General features: G+C 41.9%; 1 protein-coding gene across 2 annotated transcripts in view; it reads left to right on the forward strand.

Moving 5' to 3' along the window:
* Positions 1 to 554: 554 nt before the first annotated feature.
* Nlgn1 (neuroligin 1) overlaps positions 555 to 22,196 on the forward strand; it is an 899,947-nt gene continuing 878,305 nt past the window's right edge. Inside the window, exons 1-3 of one of the 2 annotated variants that reach the window (XM_090342307.1) lie at positions 555 to 642; positions 12,267 to 12,547; positions 14,175 to 14,311. The gene's annotated coding sequence lies outside the window, so the exon portion shown is untranslated. The remainder of the gene's footprint in view (positions 643 to 12,266; positions 12,548 to 14,174; positions 14,312 to 22,196) is intronic. The other variant, XM_090342313.1, reaches the window with a different exon arrangement.

A 22,196-nucleotide genomic window follows, 5' to 3' on the forward strand; every position in this document is an offset into this window, starting at 1 on the left:
AAGCGGGATCTAGTTCGATTCAGACTCCAACACCCGGCCACGCCGCCGAGGGGAGGGGGGAAGAGGGAGGGAGGAGGGGGGGATGCTGCGCGCGCGCGCGTGTGCGCGCGTGTGTGCGCGTGTCTACAGGTAGCAGCGGCGGCGGAGACCGAGCCGGGGGACGCGTGTGCGGCCACCTCCCCGCGGTGTCTGCCGGTGGACCGGAACCCTTCCCCTTCCCGCCCCCCGCCACTGCCGGCACCCCGGGATCGCAGCCGCGGCCGCGCCGGGCCCGCACTTCTTAGACGGCTTCCGCTTCCAAGTGTGCGTGCGGGACGCGGCTGTTGTGGTTTCCTCCTCTTATTTGTTTCCTTCTCCCTCTCCACCTCGGGGAATCCCGCCGATCGAAGCCGGGGGGTCGTGGTAGGAAATGCGTGGATCCATTCGCTCGGGCAAGTTTGGCTGTGCTGGCGTCCGCCCCGCGCTCCCCGCCGCCTCGGTGGCGCTCTCCTCCCCGTCCGGGTTTCCGATCCGAAAACCTCCGTACCCGCCGGCCGAGTCTCAGCCAGAAACCATACCCAGCTCCTCGCCTCTCCGCCTGGCCAGGACGATGTCTGCGACCCGCTGGAGAGCGAGCCCAGGACTGACCGTCTTCTGAGCCGGGTTGGTTTTCCTCCCTCTTTCTTCTTCTTCATCTTTCCACGAGGAGGGGGAGGGGCGTGAGGAATCGCGTGGCGATCGCGCGCCGGGCAGCTCGCCAAACACCGCCAAGTATTTCTGGTTGCAGAGCGGGGGAGCGGGGCCCTGAGAGAAAGGTAAGGGAGCTTTCCGCGTCTGCCGTGTCCCCCGGCGTGGGTCTGCACCGGGGTCATGGCCGAGAACTTCCCGGCCTCTCCCGAGCCTTCCCACACCACCGCCACCCCCTGCCCGCCCTGCTCTCTCTTCGGTCCGCTCCTCGCGGGTTCCAGGCCGTTGGCTCCAGGGGGAGGAGGAGGGGATGGCAGGCGGCGGGGCAACCGCCCTCAAGTTGACGTGTGTCACTTAGGGACTTGCTGAGTTTTCCACCCCCTCCCACAGGTTTTAGGGGTTTTAAGCAATACAGTGTGTGCTTCTTTAAAAGAAAAAGAGAATGCCACCCAGACAACTGTTTAGAAACATCACTTGGTGCCAACTCTTTCTGCCACTCTTTTCCCACGAAAAGAAACGCAATTAAACATAAATAAACAATCACCAACTTTAGGGAATCGGGTGGGTTGTTGAATGCCGGGTTTCATGGAGCCCCTAAAATCTTCTCACGATTTCTTTTTTTTAAGAGTGAAAGAAGTAAAGGAGGTCGAACATGTAGAGGGGCGGGGAGGAAAAAAAAAATCCCTGCGAACACCCCTGAATGTCCAGATGAGTCTCCCCGGATCTCAGGATCAGTCTCCCCGGATCTGAGCCTCCGCGGATCTCAGGATCAGTCTTTCTTGGGTTTCCGCATCTGCATCAAGCCACTTCGCTGGGCTAGGCTGTCTGGAGTTGTCACGACACAACCACACAACCCCAGCCGCCACACAACCCCGAGACCCCCTCCAGGCCACGTGCGCCCTTCTCCAAGTCTGCAGGACTAAGTGGGCATCCAGAGGACACGTTTGCAGACGCGATCTCGGGGGGGGGGGGAGGGAAGAGGAGAAGGAGGGGGAGGAGGAGGAGAGGGAGGAGGAGAGGAGATCTTCTTTGGGCTTCTGTGCCCCCTTCATCCCACCTCTGTCCTCCCCCGCCTGGCGCCCCGAACAACTGCCCGCCCGCGCTGCTCCCCCTCCGCCCCCCGCTGGCGCCGAGAGCAGAAGCATCTTCTCTCCTGCGCTGCGGGCTCCCTCCTCCATCCACCGCCCCCCCCTCCGCGCCCCCTCTCCGACTCCCCGCCAAGGGCTGACCCCTGCACCCCCGATCCCTGCCTGCCAGCTGGCGGGGGGGCGCCGCGGCCGTGCCCACGCCCGGGTGGACTCGCCGAGGAAGGCGAGCCCGGGAGGGTGGTGGAGGCCACGGAGCCCGCAGGAGCCGGGAAGACGCGGAGGAGAAGCCGGGCGGGGGCCCGGGCGCCGTCAGCACACGGTCGGTCGCTGGGCGGCCGGCCGCGAGCCTCGGTGGGAAGGAGGTCTGGAGAGTGCGGGGAGGCCGAGCCGATGGAGGAGCCATGCAGCCTCCCGAAGCTCCGCCGGGGCTGAGCGCCGGGCTGCGCGCCCCTAGCCACCGCCGGCCTCCCGCCCGCCCCGGGCCCGCCCGAGCCTCCGGCGCCCCGGCGCCGCCCGAGCCGCCGCCTCGCCCTGGGACGCGCAGAAGAAAGTTGCTCTCCGTCCTCCCGCCCGGACTGCCCAGCGGATGCCGGCGGTGCGTGGCCCCGGGCAGGATGGCACTCTGGAGACGGCCCCTCGCCAGGCGACTCCCCCGCGAGGCATCCGTGGGGGGTAAAGTCTCCCGGGCAGGGGGAGGCCACGCTTGAGCCCCCCGACCCCCCGCGACCCCTGCCCGCCTCGTGCAGGACACCTTGTGAGTAGACTCGGGGAAAAGGAAAAATAAAATAAAATAACACGAAACGACACACCTGCGTGGGAATTAAGATGATTTGGATTGAAATTTGGAAACGCGATGTGTCCCAAAGGAGATGGTCTGTGATCCGTGGGAAATTGGGGGGTCAGCGGCGCGGGGGAGGGTGTCCCACATTTGGATCCACTCGTTATTGTTTTGATGATCCGTCAGCTGGCGTAGGAAAGGTAGCATTTCCTTTTTTGTGTGTGTTTTCTTTTCCCATTTCCAAGGCCATCCGGATACATGGAGGGTTTGGGGTAGGTGAATTCAGATAGTGAACCCTGCACCCATCGACATTTTTATATGCACTTGGTATACTGATTTTCTTTCTCTTTATATTAAAACTATGGCAGAGTGCTGTCACTTAAATAGAGTCCCCACGCTGTCCGTGAAATTACAGTGTCTTCGTGTGGTTCTCAGGAACGAACTGCACTCCACTCTTCCTAGGATTCTAGATGTACAAATGTCACAGTGTGTGTGAGTGAGTGTGTGTGTGTGTGTGTGTGTGTACGCGCGCGCGTTTGAGCAAACACTATGAAATGTCTCAGCATTACAAGTCATTGTAACCCAACAGAATGCCGGTGTTTTGAATGAATTTCCAAGCCAGGGCCATGTAAAGTATCTAAAATATTAAATGCAAACTATGTATATAAATTAAAAGGAACACATTAAGTTTACTGAGCCCTGGACAGAGAGGGAATCTGAGCTTATTTGTACTGCCTAGTGATTGAATGATTCACAAAGAAAGTAGAAGTTAATCATTACTCAGGCTTTCTGATTACATGGCATGATTAAAAGAGGTAACGGTTTTCTGTAAGCCTGCTATTCCAAGGCTGGACTTAACAATCCTCTTAGCCAAAGCAGAAACCCAGGGAGTCAATCTTTCAGCAGAATGGCTAGAGTCCCTGGGGTGTGGGGGTGGGTGCCAAAAGCCCCTGAGTTTCCTTTTCCCCATTGCTTTCTTTGTTCCCTCTCAAAGTACTACTTTCTGTCGTCTTTATTGCCCCAGTGGACATGATTTCAATTTACATTTTGTTATACTGTTGAAGCTGAGTTGAACTGAGATGCAGTGCACTGTGTTGGAAGGTAGAATGCCTGGGCCCTCTACTCCTGTCCTAAGCTCCAGGCTTTCTGTCCCCTGGCCATGGCTGGACCCTTGGTTCTCTGGAGTCTCTTACAACCTGCACTTTCTTATCTTTATTCCGTGCCATCGATTTTCATGTGATGTTTTCCAGTAGCAAGATCTTCATTGGCCTCCAGCTGTCCTTAAATTGGCTTTGGGGTTTTTAACAGGTTAACTAAGTAGATAGAACTAGAGAATACAGAAATCTAAGATATTCTGTTTGAGGTTTGAGACAAGAGCAATAATAGTGATACAGATTTTATAGGACATATATAATATTTAATACATATAAAATATAGCTGTGTAGCATATACACATATATACTCATATATAATACATACACATATATGTATGCACGTGTATAGATGTTATACTTAAAATGGATATGTGTTTCTCTGGGTTTCCATGTGTTATGAATAAGTCATTTCTTTCAGTGTTTTGTTTTGTTTTTAGCAAAATACAGCACTGGCTTATTGTAGAATTTTTATTTTATCCCCCCCCCCCCAGGAGTCATTTTATAAGTTACAGGGTTTGTGTGTTAACTCCAGGAGTTAACAGTCAGATTAAGAGGCTGCAACCACTGAACACTATGCTTTGGCCCAGTTTTTTCCACATGTGAACTTTGAAGCCTGTTTTCATCCTGTTAGATTACAGATAGTAAGATAGGAGTCTTCGGTTCGACTCTACTTACTTATAAGTGGACTCCATCACTGCCAGTGCCACAGATTATTTATTTATTTTCCAGAACAGAGGTGTGACCTTGCAGAGCCCTTGTTGGCAGTAGTCAAGGATGCTGGAGACCTGGCCTGACAAGGTTCAAAATCCCGGGTTTCTCTGCTGTTTCCCAGTGTTACACGAAACCCCACCCCTCCAACATCCTCCACCATTCACAAGTGTTTTACTGTTTCCTCCAACACTCCCACCCACTGGATGCATGCTCTTTTGGTTTATGTTACAATCCTTTATGAATCCAGCTCTGCACAAATCTACCAAGTGGGCCAAAAGCCATTTTGGTTCCAGAGACTTCTTTTCCCTCTACCTGCTTCTTCCTTTATTCTTGCTATCAGCTTTCCCTGTATGTTATTCATAATAGGAGTGGCCCACTTTTTTTTACCTTCTTGAGAGTTTCCTTCCTCACTGTTTGGTGAATTGCCAGAGACTAGAAATCATATCTGGTTTTTCATTTCATTCTAAATGATTAGCTCCTTGTTGGATTGTAAAAACAAACCACAAATGAACAAACACACATTATTTGTAAATGAATTGGGCTGTGATAGAACAGATTAACAGTCTATTAAACAAATAGTTTCTTTCATTAAAATCAATAGAAAAATACTTGAGCATTTAATCAAAGAGTCAGTCTTTTTCTATCATTTTGATCCTTTATACTTGTGGTTATGATATGGCTGCTGCGTCTCCAAACTCACATATGCTTTCTAGTCCCAAGTAAAGAGGATGAGGAGACAAAGATAAACAAGACTACTGTAGCTCTGAACATCTCTGCTTTGACACGTTTATCATCATGGGCTAAGTAAGAACTTTTATTTGTTGTAGAGGATGATCTTAGACATTTTAAGATGTCTGCTGCTCATCTAGCCTCTTCCTAGTTAAAGCCAGTAGCATAGTCCAACCACCCATTCTGTTGTAACAACCCCAGATATCTCCAAGTGTCTATGGCAGATGAATTGGTGCAGGTTGAGAATGATTGCTCTAGAATGGAAGGAAAAATCCTTCTGTCTCCCACTCCATCATTTTTTTTTGGCACTGCAGGAATAATGAGGATCTGTTTGCTTTCAACTTTATGAAATTATAAAAATGCAGGAAGAATTAGGAGGAAATGGGGCACGTGAAGAAGACAACAAAGTCTCTTTGAGTACTGTGCACTTTTTTGTGGTGCAGAAATTCTATAGACTTCCATGTTCACATGATCCCCTAAATTGTGTTAGGCAGCCAGTCCTGGGGACCTAAGAGGTTAGGCAGTATGGTACATTAATACCTTAAGAAAAATTTATGAGGAAAGAAGGGAAATGGATCTTGGATTGAGAAATAGTATCATTTACAATGGTGCTAAATGAATATGGAAAAGTCACCTATGTATGTAAAAAAATAAAAATAAGGTAAAAAGCCATAAAAGAGGATGGGTATGATTTTTCTCTCACAATAAAAGTTGATGAAGTAACTATGCAAATATTTAGAAAAGAAGGAGTCAGAATGGAGTCAGCTTCTTCTTACAGTTTTTTTTTTCCTTTTGGACATCAACTCCATCCTCTCTGGTTTATTGAAATAGCATAAACTTTGCTAAGTTCTATATGCAAATTTAAATGGTAGTCAATTACATGGAAAAATGCCAAGAGAGAGAAACATACAGATCTATAGTTTTAATATTCTTCTACAAAGTTATCACAGGCTGGTGAAGGAATTTGGTACAATAGGTTCTTGGGGAGATGAATGAGCATAGCATAAAGTAACTCTGAGTTTATTGATGTCATTGTGGAAATGGGTAGATCATGGGAAGAATCGTCTTACAAAGACATGTCAGCGTTACTTTGCATGGCAATCATTTTTTCTGACTGCTTTTTTTGTTTCATTCTCTTTAAGTTCATTGAATACCAGTGTATACTCAGCTTCATACAAAATACAGAAATAGAAAAATAGTATCTGTGAGGGTACTATTGCCTAGAAATACTGGAGTACTTGGTTAGAGGGCTGGGGTTGTAGCTCTGTGGTGGAATCCTTGGCTTGGCCTGTGTGAGGCCCTGGGTTTGATTCCTAGCCCTTCAGGGAAAAAGAAAACCCATTAAATCTAGCAACTGTTTTTTCAATGTGTCTGCTTCATTGTGAATCTCTTGACCTTGGAAGGAGATACACAATATGGCCAAAACAGAGACCAAGCCCCATCTGCCTCTTCACCCAGCTCTACAGCAAGCACAAAAGGAAGAACAATTTTCTTCTCATGGAAATGTCTCTGTATCAAGAAGGAAACTTTTTTTTTCCAGGAGTTGTCAGCAGACTTGAGCCTGCTGGACAAATCACAAAACAAAAACAAAACAACAACAAACGAACAAAACCGATGTCATATTGTGTTTAACTAATAACTGGCAAAGGAGTAATACTTAAGTGTTGTTCCAATCCTTATCAACCTCAGTTCATTCCATGGAGACTGCAGGACAGGTCTGCTGTCTCTGTGGGTCTGACATTGTTACACTTAAACAAAGCCAGAGCCCTGTGGTGCAGAAGGAAGGAAGAAATAGCTGTAACCTAGGGCAACTGACAGAGGAGTCCATGAGCACTGTTTGTTCTTCTCAAGTCTCTTACATGTAATATAAAATGCCTTTGTTAAAAGCAAGTCAACAGAAAATAATCAAATGATTTTGGATCCATGGACATGAATTATATATTCATGTTAAGTTGTATGATTCTGATGTTTATGTATTTGCAATTTTCTTCCTTTCCCTCCCTTCCCCCTCTCCTTCCTCCCTTCCTTCCTTCCCTCCCTCCCTCCCTCCTTCCCTTCCCTTCCCTTCCCTTCCCTTCCCCTTCCTTCCTTCCTTCCTTCCTTCCTTCCTTCCTTCCTTCCTTCCTTCCTTCCTTCCTTCCTTCCTTCCTTCCTTCCTTCCTTCCTTCCTTCCCTCTGACTTGACTGAACTAGGGTTTGAACTCTAAATCTTGTGCTTTTGAGTCGTGTGATGGTTTCTAGATTTAGGTTTTCTATTTTTAAATTATTGATATGATATTTTTATTTAGTCTTTTCTAAGGTATCAGGATATAATTTTTAAAGGTTTTCTTTTCCTAAACATGAAGATGTTCCCTTATATTGCTTTAACTGATGTAAATTGGCTCAAACAGAGGTATTTTGTTTTATTTTCTTGCTTTCAATTTTGCAGTTTTATGCTTACCAGGGAATTTATACACAAGTTGGAAAAGAAAGAAATGAAACAGCCAGGGCAGCAGTAACCCAAAGGGGTAAGGCTTGCTTGAGCATGGATGAGGGTTTGTGGGCAGATAAAGATTCTTCATCAGTGCCGGAATGATTGTGTTCTTGTCTTAGGTGTATGTCTGATTTGAGAAGAGACTTTCATCTACAAAAAAGAATAGTTTTCCTATCTCTAGAAGGAAAAATAAGAAATTACCTAAGCATTTACTATGTGATTTCTTAAGCCGAGAAACCCAACATTCAATACAAACTACACTGATATAGATTAGGAGAAGGCATGGGGCTGCAAAAGAAGAAGAAAGAGACTTAGTTTTGATGTAAAATCATCACTATTTTAACCAAAAAACCTTAAACCATTAAACACAATACTTAAATTTAACATGCAAGAATGTGGAAAGCCGATAAAGCCACAAATGGTAGCACCTGTCTTTAAACCCAGTTGCCTAGGAGGCAGAAGCAGAAGGATTATGATTTTGAGGCCAACAAGGTCCAAAGATAGCAAGACTCTATCTCAAAAACAGAATAAAAACTGGCACTGGTGGCTCATCACCTGTGACTGTAGCTACTCGCAAGGCTGGAGGATAGCAGCTCAGAGCCAGCCCAGGAAGAAAAGTCCCTCCGAGACCCTTATCTCCAATTAACCATTCAAACTTGGAAGTAGCGCTGTGGTAAAGTGATGGAGCACTAGCCTTGAATACAAAGATGCTCAGGGACGGTGCCCAGACCCTGAATTCCACAAATGACCAAAACACACACACACACACACACACACACACACACACACACTACACACACTTACACAGTAGAATAAAATAAAGGTCTTCGTTCAAATGCAGAACAGTTTTTGACTGGCATGTATGAGGAGGCCCTGAGTTGAGAGAGAGAGAGATACAGAGACAGAGACAGACAGAAAAAGAGGGGGGAACCATGAGCTTTGTGATTCAGCCTAACTGGCTTCAGTTATTTTTAGGACTGGGTTTTGGGAGCTCTTAGTTGGGCTGGCCTCAGTCTGTGACCTTCCAGGCTCAGCCTACTAAAACGCTGAAAATTCAAGTATGCACCCCTCCTTCCCCTTGTCAGAAGTTGAATTGGGAGTCTTTATTAGAAGGCCAGCAAATTCAGGCAGACTCCTCTTGTCAGAAAGCCCTGCAGCCCAGAGGATACACTTAACATTTGTCAGAAAACAGCTATGAGAGCCAGAAGGGAAAGAAAGAGCAGAAAAACAATACCAACAAACCAGATCAGCTCCAGTAGAGAGCCAAAATGGGATGCCATGGTGACAAGAGACAGGACATGAATATTGAGGCATGTGGTATGGTATTTCTATATTTTAAAAAATACATAATTTTATTGTTAGTATTATGGTATGGTACAGAGGGGTTGCCATTTCATAAATCAGGTAATGAGCATATTTTGTTTTTTGGACAACGTCATTGCTTCCTTCTCTTTCCCCCTAGTTTCCCATTTCTATTCCTGCCTATAGACTGCGCAGTTCAGTTTCCATACAGTGTATACTGCATATCATGATCACATTTGTTCACCCTCCCTCCGTCCCTGTCTTTCTGCCTTTTACTATAACCTGGAGAACTGGCAAATGCAGAACTGTACTCTGGATAGTAGATTATAAACCATCATGCTGCATTCATTACACGTACAAACTAGATCTTAGATTTTTACTTTGTTTCTGTGTCATACACTAGAAAGCACAGTTCAATTAGTGCATGTCCTCCTAATCAAGCAGATGACATGACTTCATCTATGTGTGCCTCCTGGCTACTGTCAGAATTTAGAAAGATTCTGAGGATTGGCCGAATTCTTCTGGGCAGTTAGTGTCATGCAACCAGCTCCGTTCTGTTACTGGATATACTTGTTTATTTGGAAGAAATATGGAATAGCTCTCTATATTTTCGCATATGGGTCAGTAAGCAACACAGTGAACATTATCATCCTTTTTTTATTGAACAAGGAAAACTTTATTCCACTCTTTAAACTGATTTTATGGAATCGCAAAGCAAGTTTTGTGCTTAATTGGAAAAAAAGAAAGGAAGAAATTCTTACCCTTCCAAACCTCTTCTAAACTTGAAAATACATTAAAAAAATGTTTCAAGATTTGATGGTTCAGGATCTGACTTCCCCACCCCTCCCACCATAAGCTAGCTCAAATTATGTGGAGAGAGTGGAAGAATCTGGAAAATGCAAGTATATATGAATAAGTATGGTACACAGCACTCCATAAATATTTTCTCTCACAGGAACAGATGTTTGGAATTTATGAATGTTGGACGCCATTATCTGTAGAATTGGTAGTAGGACAGGTCTAAAAGAGTATGATCTGGTAGAAGAGGTTCTCAGGGGAAAAGGTCACCCATGGTTTGTGGTTCCTTTTGATGCATATACTTGATTTAATTTACAGATAGTGCTTATAGCTGGCCTGGTTGTAGCGATTTTGTTCCATGACCTTGTATCAGTTCTTTCTCAATTTTTGTCTCCCTAGGGTTGCCATTTCAGTAGTCTCTTTTCTACCCAATAACCCAGTCCAGTAGTATAGACTAACCACACCTTAACACTAAAACTACAGTGTGAAAGAATCAGGAACCAGAGACTGTGTGTGGTGTCTCTTTCTTGTCAGTCTCCTGGGTTTGCTTGGATATGGCAGAATATTTCTCAGAGAATGTCACCATCTCATTGCTGATGTTCTGTTTTCAGGCTCCATGGCTAAAGTGGGAAGCTCTTACCAAGATACCAATCACCTCTGACCCGGGCTGTCTGGCTCCTAGGAAATATGTTTTTGAATCGAACTTAACATGATAACGAGTCTCTCCATCTGTGTTTAGGGTCAGGAACAGATGTTTCTCCATTTTTTTGTAATGGAAGGTGTATTTGGAGAGGAAACCTTAGGGCAATTGAGGTTGAAGCGAAGGCACGTTAGTGCACACCCATGTTTCAAGTGATGGATCCCCAGGAGGCTGTTTTGTTTGCATGTCTGACTATCTCTCTCTTCTGGACCTGGGCTGTTTCTTCAGTAAATTCAAGACAAAATAATTATGGTTAATAGCATTAAATATAAGATTCTGTAATTTCTGAAGTGTGTCCCAGGAATGAAATTCTTCATTACAATTAATATAGAAAATCTTATCACAACTTAAGAGCCCTGATTATGGAATACATTTCTCCCCATACTGAAACAGTCTTTCCCACTGTTTAGATATGTGTATGCTATACTTTGATCAAGAGCAACTTTGGGCTTAAATAGGCACAGACTTTTAAAAAATCATATATCACCATTGTTCATATACAGAAAGTTTCTTAGCAAACTACGTCAGCTTAAGAATTCAAAACACTGGGCCAGATGTGATTGTGTATACCTATAATCCCAGCTACTTTGGGAAGATATAGCAGCATCAGGGGTGCATGGTGAACCTGGAGAAACACATGAGACCCTATGTGAAAGCCAGACAAAAGCAAAAGGGGTGTGGCAGGACTCAGGTGGCATAGTACATGCTGAGCAAAAGCCTTGGCTTCAATTCTGATACTGGCCCCTTCCCACCAAAAAAACAAACAAGAAACCAAAAAGCCTAGAAAACTCTGACTTTCAAATTTTATGTTGGAATCATATTTGACTCATTCACTTCTATCCATGCTTTTGCACACAATAAACTCACTGTGTTGGTGATACTCCATTTCTAAAGAGGCCTCCATGATTATCCTAAGCATTCATGCTAAGCAATTGATTCCTTTGAAAAGATTTGATGATGCTGTAGTATTGACTTTACTAAAATGAGACAGTGGATAATTTTTTAGATAATGACTAAGAGTCATATTTCTTCCAGGAATTGTTCTGCAGTGGTGAGTTTGGGGGCTTGGTCACATGAGTGGAAACACAAACAGTTTTTGTGTCCTCAGTCTAGGACAGCTTGATCACCCCACTTACTAGACTAGGTAGAATTATAAAAGGCGCTTTGACTTCAGAGATATGAGAAGTTTTTTTTTTAAGCATGTCAAAATCAATGAAATATAGCAAGTTTAATGATGTACATGGTCTTCATTTTCGAACACGTTTATGCTTTAATGGTCATTAATTAACCAAACTAATTAATCTCCAAACATTTGGATAAGTGAGATTACTGTGTAATTCCTAAGATGATTAGGATCTAATTATATGCTTAAAAACTTCTTTCATTCCCTCATTGTGCAATATATAAAAATATAGCTAGTTGGGAGCTAATTTCCGATAACATGAAAAAAAAAGCCCAACAAACCAACCAAAGCCCAACAGAACTTAGACATGGAAATGTAACTGATACCTGAAAGTGGATTTTTCCTGACTAGTGGTCATAGCTGCTTGCTTTCCTCATCTATCTGAGATTTGGTTCTAAACATTCAAAGTACACCATTGAGTGGGCTGCATATGTTTTCTGGCTCTAAGATCTGTTTGGGGATTAAGATAGCCAGGAAAAAGAATGTTCATAGTGCTAACAGATTATATATTTTAAATATAGGTGAGAGAGATGTTATTTGAAATTATAAACTTAATTACATAATACAGGGTATAGCAAGAGATGTTATAAAATTGATAAATGGAAATATATGTAAATATAATGTGGTATGTGATTTAGTATCTCTATTGATTGTAAAGTTCTAAGATGTTACACTTTTTTGTAGGCTTACTTCTGCATATATTATCTGTGCTTGGAAACAAGTCTAAACAGCCTGGACAGTTCATCTAACAGAGTCCGTTTTGGAACCTCTGCTCAGCACACTTACTAGGTTAGAAAGTTCACTACAGAAATCAAAGTCAAATTAAGGATGGAAAAGTGGAAAGAGACAAGAAGAAAATGCATTCTCCATGAAGAACAAAGTAAAGGAATTAATTCTGTCTCTTTTATAAAGGCTCTGTTTTCAAAGAGTCAGCAGTAAGAAAAAAAGAGAAACAATATTGGCAGGTAAAAAATGAAGAGGCTCTGTATGAAATGTTGGTACGCAACTACATATGCACAAGCTTTATTCCTTTCTTTTGTGTGTGTGTGTGTGTGTGTGTGTGTGTGTGTGGCACTGGATCAGTCAGATGCTGCAATTGGTGGCTATATCTTGACAATTCTTACTGTGCAATTCACAGACAACAGTGTTGCTTCCCTGTATTGTATCTGAAAATTGCCCCTGTTCTTAAGTGGTCCAAGAGCTGGCACTTACTCTCTGATGAGTAACAAACTCTCCGGATGTGTGTCACTATCCCTCCTCTCCTGGTAGCCCTGCTCACCTCACAGAAAACAGTGTGCTGCCTCTTGTATACCCGCCTTACGGCAAAAGTGAGCTGATTGACAGAGTATGAAGAAAATTACCCTTTATTTTTTCTTTGGGCTATATATTCTTAAAGCATCTGCTCAATTCAACCAGAGTATTAAAAATATGACATACAGACAGGCACTTGTAGCTCATGCCTGTAACTCTACCTATATAGAAGGCTGGGATTTGAGGATCTTGGCTCATAGCCAGCTCAGGTTGAAAAGTCTATGTGACTCTTATCTCTCATTAGGGAACTGTGATTCAAATGGTAAAGCACCAGCCTTGAGTAAAAAAATCCATGTAAGACTGTGAAGCCCAGAGTTCAAGCCCCAGTACTGACACACAGGCACACTACACTTACATATATGTGCACACACACAGGTACTATTTTTTTGTTTTGTTTTGTTTTTTGCCAGCCCTGGGCTTGGGCTCAGGGCCTGAGCACTGTCCTTGGACTTTCTCAAGGCTTAGCACTCTACCACTTGAGCCTCAGCACCACTTTCAGCTTTTTTCAATGTGTGTGGTACCGAGGAATTGAACCCTGGTCTTTGTGCATTCTAGGCAAGAACTCTACCACTAGGCCAAACTCCTGGCCCCACACAGGTACTATTATATAGTGAAAAATACCTCTTTCTTTAGCCAATATGTGGTGTAAGATCAATGCAGATTAAAAATAGCAATGATATCTTTCTTCTGAGTATTATACACATTTATTTATATATTTTACATATATGTGTATATACTTATCTAATTGTGTGTTTATTATATTCTTAGAAAACTTTGATTCATATTACTTCTACCACCACAAGTGCTTTTTTAAGAGCAAGGTTGGTAAATTATTTTAAGTGGAGGAAAGTAACATTTTGAGCATATCCGCTCATATAACTAGTGTTTGACCCAATTTCACATTCAGATCATTGTCATCAAACAGGATTCTTAGCACAAGCCTGGCTAGGTATGATTTATCTGAGTACTCTCTCCCTAGCAAGTAGGAGAAATATTCCACCTCCAAAAATATGTTTTTCCCATATTTCTTTTTACACTGTCCTCCAATGATTTGTATAATATCTACAGGTTGCAGGGCATTTGTGTCCTATTGGCTTAAAACACAGAGATAGTAGTTGGTTCTCATCTGCCTATTAATGCCTGGTGATTATATTTACCATCATTTCAAAAACTTAATTATTTTTAAGGTCTATGAGGTGCAACATCAAGTGAGACAGTTTCCTGTTTTTGTTAAATTGCTCTGGAAATCACTAGATCTCTTTTGCCTTTCTTGGAATTTAGTCTCTGTAAAAGCAGGGCTCATTTGGGGAGTCAGAGGCAAGACAGCCAGCACTGGAAGAGCAGGAGAACTCAGTCAGAGGAGCAGGAACGTATTTCTACAGAGCTCCATAAACACAGTCATCATTTCTCTCAAACAGGTGCGTTACGACCCTGCCAGTCACAAACACGCTGGGAATAGGCCAGCTATTCAATTCTGAATGTCATTTCCTCTCTAGTCCTCTCCAAAATGCCAAAGAAGCATGGAGCTCTTTCTACAATAGTCTCACTTTGCGTTTCAGGCTACCTGCTATACATACCAGAAAAAAGTAAAAAGCAAGACAGTGAGGTTAGAGCATTGCTATATGGCAGAAAGACGAATGAAGAGAGGAAGGGGAGGGGAGAATGCACTCATAAAATTCAGTGACTATTGTATGAAATTAAAAATTTAGGAAGGAGTGGGGTGGGGAGAGAGAAGGGAGAATGATGAAAGGGATGACATTGATCAAGCTATATTACATTCATAAATTGCTTTGTTGAATGCCAACTCCCTTGTACACTACTTAAAGGTAAGAAAAACATTTTTTAACTAGACATGGTATCACTTAACCATAGCTGTCTGTACAGAGCATATGAAAGCATCGTTTCTTTATTTCTCCAGTTATACTCAAGCTTGGAAGCCAGTAACATGTGTATCTATCTGAATGCGCAACACCACGATGAAGGTGTGCTAACAAATGTGTGTCTATATCGTTATAGCTCCCTGACCTAATTTTACAAAGTTGTAGATGAATGCCTAGTGAACAGTGACTCATCAACTCCCTTTCTTGGGAAATTTATTCACATTCCACCGACTCTAATTGAGAAGAGAAAAAAGAAAACTAGAAAATACATTCTGATCATCAGAAGAATAAATTCAGTACCTATTTATTAGCCTGCATTATGGTATATCTGTAGGAATGTTACTTCTTTATCATCATTTCTGTGTTTCCTGGTACCAGTAGTTGAAAAAATATACCACTAGGCACTCTTTCTGTACTTAAAGCTAGAATCCCAACTCAGATTTTTTTCTGCTGCAACTGTAGATTATTACAAAAGCCTTCTAACTGTGAATATCAGCAGCAAGCATGCTAGTATGAATGCATTTATCCAGATATTTTTCCCTGCCCCAATGCTATACAAACTTGATGGAGAAGGTAAGGAGAATCAATTTAAAGACCATTTCTAGGGAGAGCAAGCCTAGCTTGGTAGTTATTGGAGGATGTTTTAGGACCCAGATGAATAGGAAGACACAAGCCCAGCAGAGGAAGAAGAGGCTGAAATCCTCGAGAAGGAACAGGAAACACAGATTTGTTTGGTTGTACTTTGTAGCATAGTAGGTGATATAATTGCTAGGTTTGTAACAATAATTCTTGGTAGTCTTTGACTTTCTTTGATTTAACTTTCTGTTTATGAAAGAGATTTGATCATGCAACATTACAGAGCTGCTCTACAATTCAATGAAATGATATACTGTACTGTTTTTCCTGGAATTACAAGTCACAGTAAAAAATGTTCACATCGTCACGCTAAACATTCGAGTGTGTGTGTGTGTGTGTGTGTGTGTGTGTGTGTGTATACACAGACACATTGCTTTGCTCTCGAGTAGTTATCTATTTCCTTGCTTAAAAAGAGGTTTTTGCTGAGTTGCTCAGGCTGGCCTTGAATGCTTAGGCTCTAGTGATCTTTGGCTGAGCCACTTCTCATCTGTTCTCTGGATTTGAGGTAAGCAGTGGTACTAGTCAAGGTGAAGAGGAAAGCTTCAGTCAAACATTCTTAAATTGTTCTCTCTTCTTCCTCCTCCTCTTCCTCCTCTTCCTCTTCCTCCTCCTCCTCTTCATTTTCCTCTTCCTCCTCCTTTTTCCTGGTGCTTTTCAAGTTAAGCATAGGGTTCTATCCGGTTTTAGCTAATACCAGAATGCTATGGCTGGCTGTTATTATTATTATTATTATTATTATTATTATTATTATACCCATACATGGTTAAGAAGGATACAGCATGGTGAAATTGGCAGCTTTTTAAAAAATTTCAAGAAACACTGTCAGCATTAGAATGTGAAAACATTTGAGTCACAAGCTTGCTAGGGAGTGAGTATTTAATAGGCACCTTGGTAAGATCTCCAGACTAAGCTGTATCATTTTCTATACATGCTTAAATCTCTTAATTACAAAGTAACTTTAATTAAACATAAAGCATGCCTCTTCAATCATGTTTTGATCACACATGCAAAAAAATTAAATTTATCTCTAAGTTATTTTCTGCATTTCAATTCTGAATTTTTTCAACACTGGCATATTCTGTAACCCAAAAAGTTGCATTAAGCTAATGTTTATGCTTGCACATAATCCCACACTTTCAAGGCAACACTTAAAATATTCAGAAGAGCTTCACAAGAGGGAGTCGTTTAATTCTGTTGTTGACTCGGAGCCATTGTTCTTCACAGTTACAGCTCCACTGGCATAGGCTGCATATGGTCACTTGTTTTCTCAGTATACAGAGTGGTTATGCATTAACATTCTGGCTGGAGGAGGAGGCTGTGTGGTGCCCTGGAGAAAAGCATGATGTGCTGTGTCATGGGTAGACAGGAAAAGGAGATGAACAAGGAGAGCCTGCAGGTGCCTTTATACTCCTTCTATACTTGACTGGGGAGTTGGGTCATTGAAACTATGTTTCAAATATTGGCTGTTTGACATGGGACTTACACTGAGAAACTGGTCATCAGAGACAAGTGTAGACATATCCGTGAGAGACTAGGTCAGTGGCCTCCACCATTCTATAACAATCTTGTCCCTTGAAACAGATATTGTTCTTTAATAACCCCATTCATGGCCTGGTGACTGGTGGGTTGTTTCTAAATCCAATGGAAGTACCTGGTGAACGTGGCTTACACTTGTTTTCCTAGCTGAGATCGAAGGATCACGGCTCAAAGCCAGCCTGGGCAGAAAAGTCCACAAGACTCTTACCACCAATGAAGCACCAAAAATCTGGAAGTGGATCTGTGATCCAGTGGTAGAAGTCTAGTCTTGAGAGAGAAAAGCTTAGGGGCAGCATCCAGGCCCCGAGTTCAAGCTCCAAGCCCTGGTCCCTGGAGAATGTAAGTGATTTCTGAAGATATTAGTATTTTTTCTGAAGCATGGGTGACATTGAGCCAAGCTATAGTGATCATGACTTTTATTTTTATAATTTGTGATTGAATTTGGTGTCTGTGGAGTAAAGGGGAAAAAGTAAGGCCAAGGAAGATGCTCCAATAAAAAAATTCAAATAGAAATGACTTCATTCCCATCTGATTTTCTTTATGGAACTTTATCCCAAAGGACATTTCTACTTGTACAAACCCTGAAAGGTACTACACACCTTTCCTTGGGAGTCTGGTCTTCATTTACCTGTTTGTGAATTATAAACACTTATAATAGTGGCAGCACCAGAGGGAGCCACTTACACAAGTTTTGTCTCAAGCTGACAGTAAGGGATGCAATGTAGAAATATTTAGATTTTATTGTAGTTTCTACAAGAGAAGGGCAGGAAAGGAGATGATATGTAAAATCTGCTAACAACGATCCCAAATTATGGAACCAGAAGCGACCACTTCATTTTTCCCACTTGAAATATTTGAGAATGGTAATTGCCTGGCTCTAATCCAGAAAGTACATCATATTTCAAAATGTAAAATTGTATTTGGAACAAGAGGTATTTCTCTCTTATCCTGGCATTGTCCCTTTGCAGAACACTATCAGCCAGTTTGCATGTTTGAAACCCATGCCAGTTTGATGTGTCTGTGACTTAAATGATGGCACCACAAAGAAAGATGAGAAGGAACTCTTTTCAGGTGAACATGCCAATGCCCAAATTAGCTTTTGACTCTCAGTCCATTTGTTTTGGCCTCTCTGTACACATATATACATACAATACAGACTCTCACATTCACATACACACTATTTTCCCCCTTAAAACCACAGTCCAGTACATAGAGTACTGATTCTCTCAATTTTTACTGAAATAAAACACTTCAGGGAAAAGTAGTGATTTAAATGCAGGGAAAGACCATAGTTCTTGTCTTTTTCCTTGGTCAATTCTAATCCAAATTGTAAAATTCAGGAAACACGTAACTCTTTGTAGTTCTTCTTTGAGCAAAAGTGCTTTCTTTCTTTATTTCTATTTTTAATTTATTTTTTATTGTCAGGGCAATGTATGGAGGAGTTGCAGTTACATTTGCCAGAGAGTAGGTGCATTGATACTCCTTCTCCTGATTTTGTCCCCATCATCCTCTCCCTACTCCTCCCAATTATCTTGTTTTCCCCCTTCCCTTTTCTATTTCAAATAAATAAATGAACGTATGTATGATATATCAAGTAACAAAGTCAGATACAGTAATAATATGAGATTAACCAAATGGAAACAAAAGAAAAGAGGTATAACATAGTACATTAAGAACAACAATCATACAAGATAAAGCTCTTGTTTCCATATCCTAGAGATCCTTTCATTTAATCTAATCTTAAATGACCTTATGTACCTAGGTTTTAAGATATTTTAATCCTCTGCTAAGAGAGTCTTAGAGGTGTACTAATTATTACAAATGAGGGAAACCATTGAGCCTATGTTCCTTTGGGTCTGGCTTACTTAAATGGGGGCAGTGCCATTGTTTCAGATGGCAGCATATAATTGCATTGTGTATAAATACCACATCTTATTGATCCAATCATCTACTGATGGACATCTGAGTTGGTTCCATATCTTTGCTATGGTAAATAGTGCTGCAATGAACATTGTTGTGCTAGTGGCTTTAGTTATGTCCTTGCTTCTGGATGATTGGGTAAATGTCAAGGAGTGGGATTCCTGGGTCATAGGGGAGCTCTGTGTTTAGTCTTTTTAGGAACTGCCATACTGCTTTCCATACTGGTTTAATGAGTTTACAATCCTACCAACCATGTAGTAGCAATCCCTTCTGGCCACATCCCCGCCAACATCTGTTATTAGATTTCTTGATTCTAACTGGAGTGAGGTGGAATCTCAGAATTGTTTTGATTTGCATTTCTTTTATGGCCACTGGTGGAACATTTCTTCAAGTGTCTATAGGCCATTCTTATTTCTTCTTCAGAGAAGTCTTTCTTTAAAGTCTTTGGCCCATCTTTTAAAAAATTTGTTTTGGAGAGATTCAATTTTTTGGCTGTAGATATATTTTAGATATAAGGCCTTGTCTGTTGTATGGCTAGTGAAGATCTTCTTCCACTCTGTGGGCTTTCTATTTAACTTGCTAGCTATGTCCTTTGCCATACAGAAGCTTTGCAGTTTAATGCAGTCCCACTTATCCAAACTTTCTCTGATTTGTTGTGTTTCTGGGTCCTTATTAAGAAAGTTTCAACCTGTGCCAAGGAGATCTAGTGTATCTCCTATTCCTTCTTGTAAAATTTTCAGAGTATCTGCTTTTATCTCAAGGTCTTTGATTCATTTGGAATTAATCCTGGTGCAGGGTGACATAGAAGGATCCAACTTTAGTTTTCTTCAGGTGCTTAACCAATTCTGCCAGCAGCACTTGAAGAAACTGTCTTTTGTCCATTGTATTTTTTTGGCTTCCTTATCAAAGATTAGGTGGCCATAGGTGTGCAAGTTGATTTCTGGGTCTTCAGTTCTTTTCCCTGTTCCTCATGCTTGTTCTTGTGCCCGTACCAAGCTGTTTTAGTTACCAAAGCTCTGTAATGAAGTCTAAAGTTTGGTATTGATATTCCTCCATTGCTGTTCTTTCTGCTAAGGATTGTTCTTGCTATACGTGATCTTTGATTATTCCATATGAAATTTTGGATTGCTTCTCCTATTTCCTTATAGAATGACATTAGAATTTTGATGGTTCTTGCATTGAATTTGTAGATAGCCCTTTGTAGGATTGCCATTTTTACAATGTTAATTCTTCCAATCTAAGAGCAGGGGAAGTTTTTCCACTTTCTCAGTTCTGTTTTAATTTCCTTTTCAGGTTTTTAAAGTGTTCATCATAAAGGTCCTTTACTTTCTTAGTTAAGTCCTAGGTACTTTATTTTCTTTGAGGCTATTGCAGAAGGAATTGCTTTTCTGATTTCTGTGTCATTCCTCTCATTGTTGGCATACAGGAAAGCTGTTGATTTTTGAGGGTTAATTTTATACCCTGCTACCTTGCCAAAGTTTTGAGTCAGCTCAAGCAATTTGGGATTGGTTCTTTACTTACAGAATCATGTCATCTGCAAAAAGAGAAAGTTTCACTTCCTCTTTCCTTATTTGGATCTCCTTTATGCTTGCTTTTTGCCTTATTGTTCTGGCTAGGAATTCTAATACTATATTAAAGAGGAGTGGAGAGAGTGAGCATCCTTGTCTCTTTCCTGATTTTAGAGGAAATTGCTTTAGCTTTTCACCATTAAATATGATGCTAGCTGTAGGTTTATAATGAGGAATGTTCCATGGATTCCTAGTTTCTCCAGAGCTTTTAGCATAAATGTGTGTTGGATCTTTACAAATGCCTTTTCTGCATCTATTGAGACAATCATGTGATTCTTGTGCTTGCTCCTTTTGATGTGATGAATTGTATTTATTGACTTGCGTTATTGAACCAGCTTTACATCCCTGTGATGAATCTTGTTTGATCATAGTGTATATTTTTTGATGGGTTGCTGGAGCTGGTTGGCCAGTATTTTGTTGAAAAGTTTTACATCAATATTCATCAAAGAAGTGGGAAAGTGCTTTCTTCCTTAAAACTCAACACCTTACTTTAAGAACCTGAGATAAATCCATGACTTAAAATCCTAAGGAAGAAAGGGTTTTTTTTCCTCCTCTGGAACATGCTCCTTGTTGGCTCTCATGCAGTGTTTCTCTGTTGACTTGATTGTGATATCTAACATAAATAATGACTGAAGCAAGTCCTTACTTCCATCTCTTTCCATGTGGTCATCATTCTTATCAAGAAAGTACTTGACCTGTCAGGCACTGTTGGCTCATGCCTATAATCCTTGTTACTCATGAGGCTGAAGTTTGGGCTCACAGTTCAAAGCCAGCCCAGGCAGGAAAGTCTGGTAGATTGATCTCCCAGTTAACTATCCCACCCCACCAAGAAAAAAAAAAGCTCAAAATAGACCTGTGACTCAAGAAGGAAAGCACTATTCTTGAGCAAAAAAGCTAGGATAGTGCCCAGACCCTGAGTTTAAGCCCCAGGAGAGAATTTGTGGGCACATCTTCCCTCCAACACACTTTTAGTTTTCGAGGTTGGTGCTTCAGATGGAAAGAATAATGCCTAAGGTTTTCTCTGGTAGGATTTATCCATCTTTCTTTGTCTTCCTTCAGGGTCTATCATGGCCAGATAGTTCCCTCATCAACTTACTTATGTAAGGCATTAATGAGGTAAGAGATTGGAAAGGATACTTGGATGTGGTGTTGTGATTATCATCAAGGATCATTCTGTGTGTGGAACTTCAGGTGTCCAAGAATGTTCATGGCAGTTTTGTCTTTTGTAGTCCATATTCTCATCCATCCAACTCTATTTTTCTGTCAAGTTTTATTCTATTAAAATAGTACTTCTCAGCTGAAACAAATGGACTTTCACTGAGGAAAGGATAGCAGAAATTTTGCCCACTGCCAGGAATCTGGTGGGCATTGGCTCACACACCCTTCAGAGTATTGGTTCCTAGAAGTCTAGGAGAGTTCTGAGTTGGCACAGTGGATTGATTGGAAGCCCTGTATGTGAAGGACACACATAATAAATAGTCTCAGGGGAGAAAGTTTCCAAAGCAATCATGGTGGCAGTGGGGGCAGAGAAAAGGTGGCAGTATTATATCCAGAATGTGTCCCCAAAGTATCTCAATGGCGTTTCCATGGCCTACTTTAGTGTTTGAAAAATGATATGAAGAAACAATGCTGGTAATCTAGAAAGGACAATGACCTCATGGCCTGTGTTGGAATTAAAGTAACTTTCTGGTAACTGTCCCTGAATTAAGGGAAAGAATATTGACTTGAATGTGAGGAAAATATTTGTTATGTAATTGTCTCAT

This window comes from Megascapheus bottae, chromosome 1 (genome assembly GCF_031878675.1).
Source record: "Megascapheus bottae isolate mThoBot1 chromosome 1, mThoBot2.hap1, whole genome shotgun sequence".
Taxonomy (NCBI): Eukaryota; Metazoa; Chordata; class Mammalia; order Rodentia; family Geomyidae; genus Megascapheus; species Megascapheus bottae.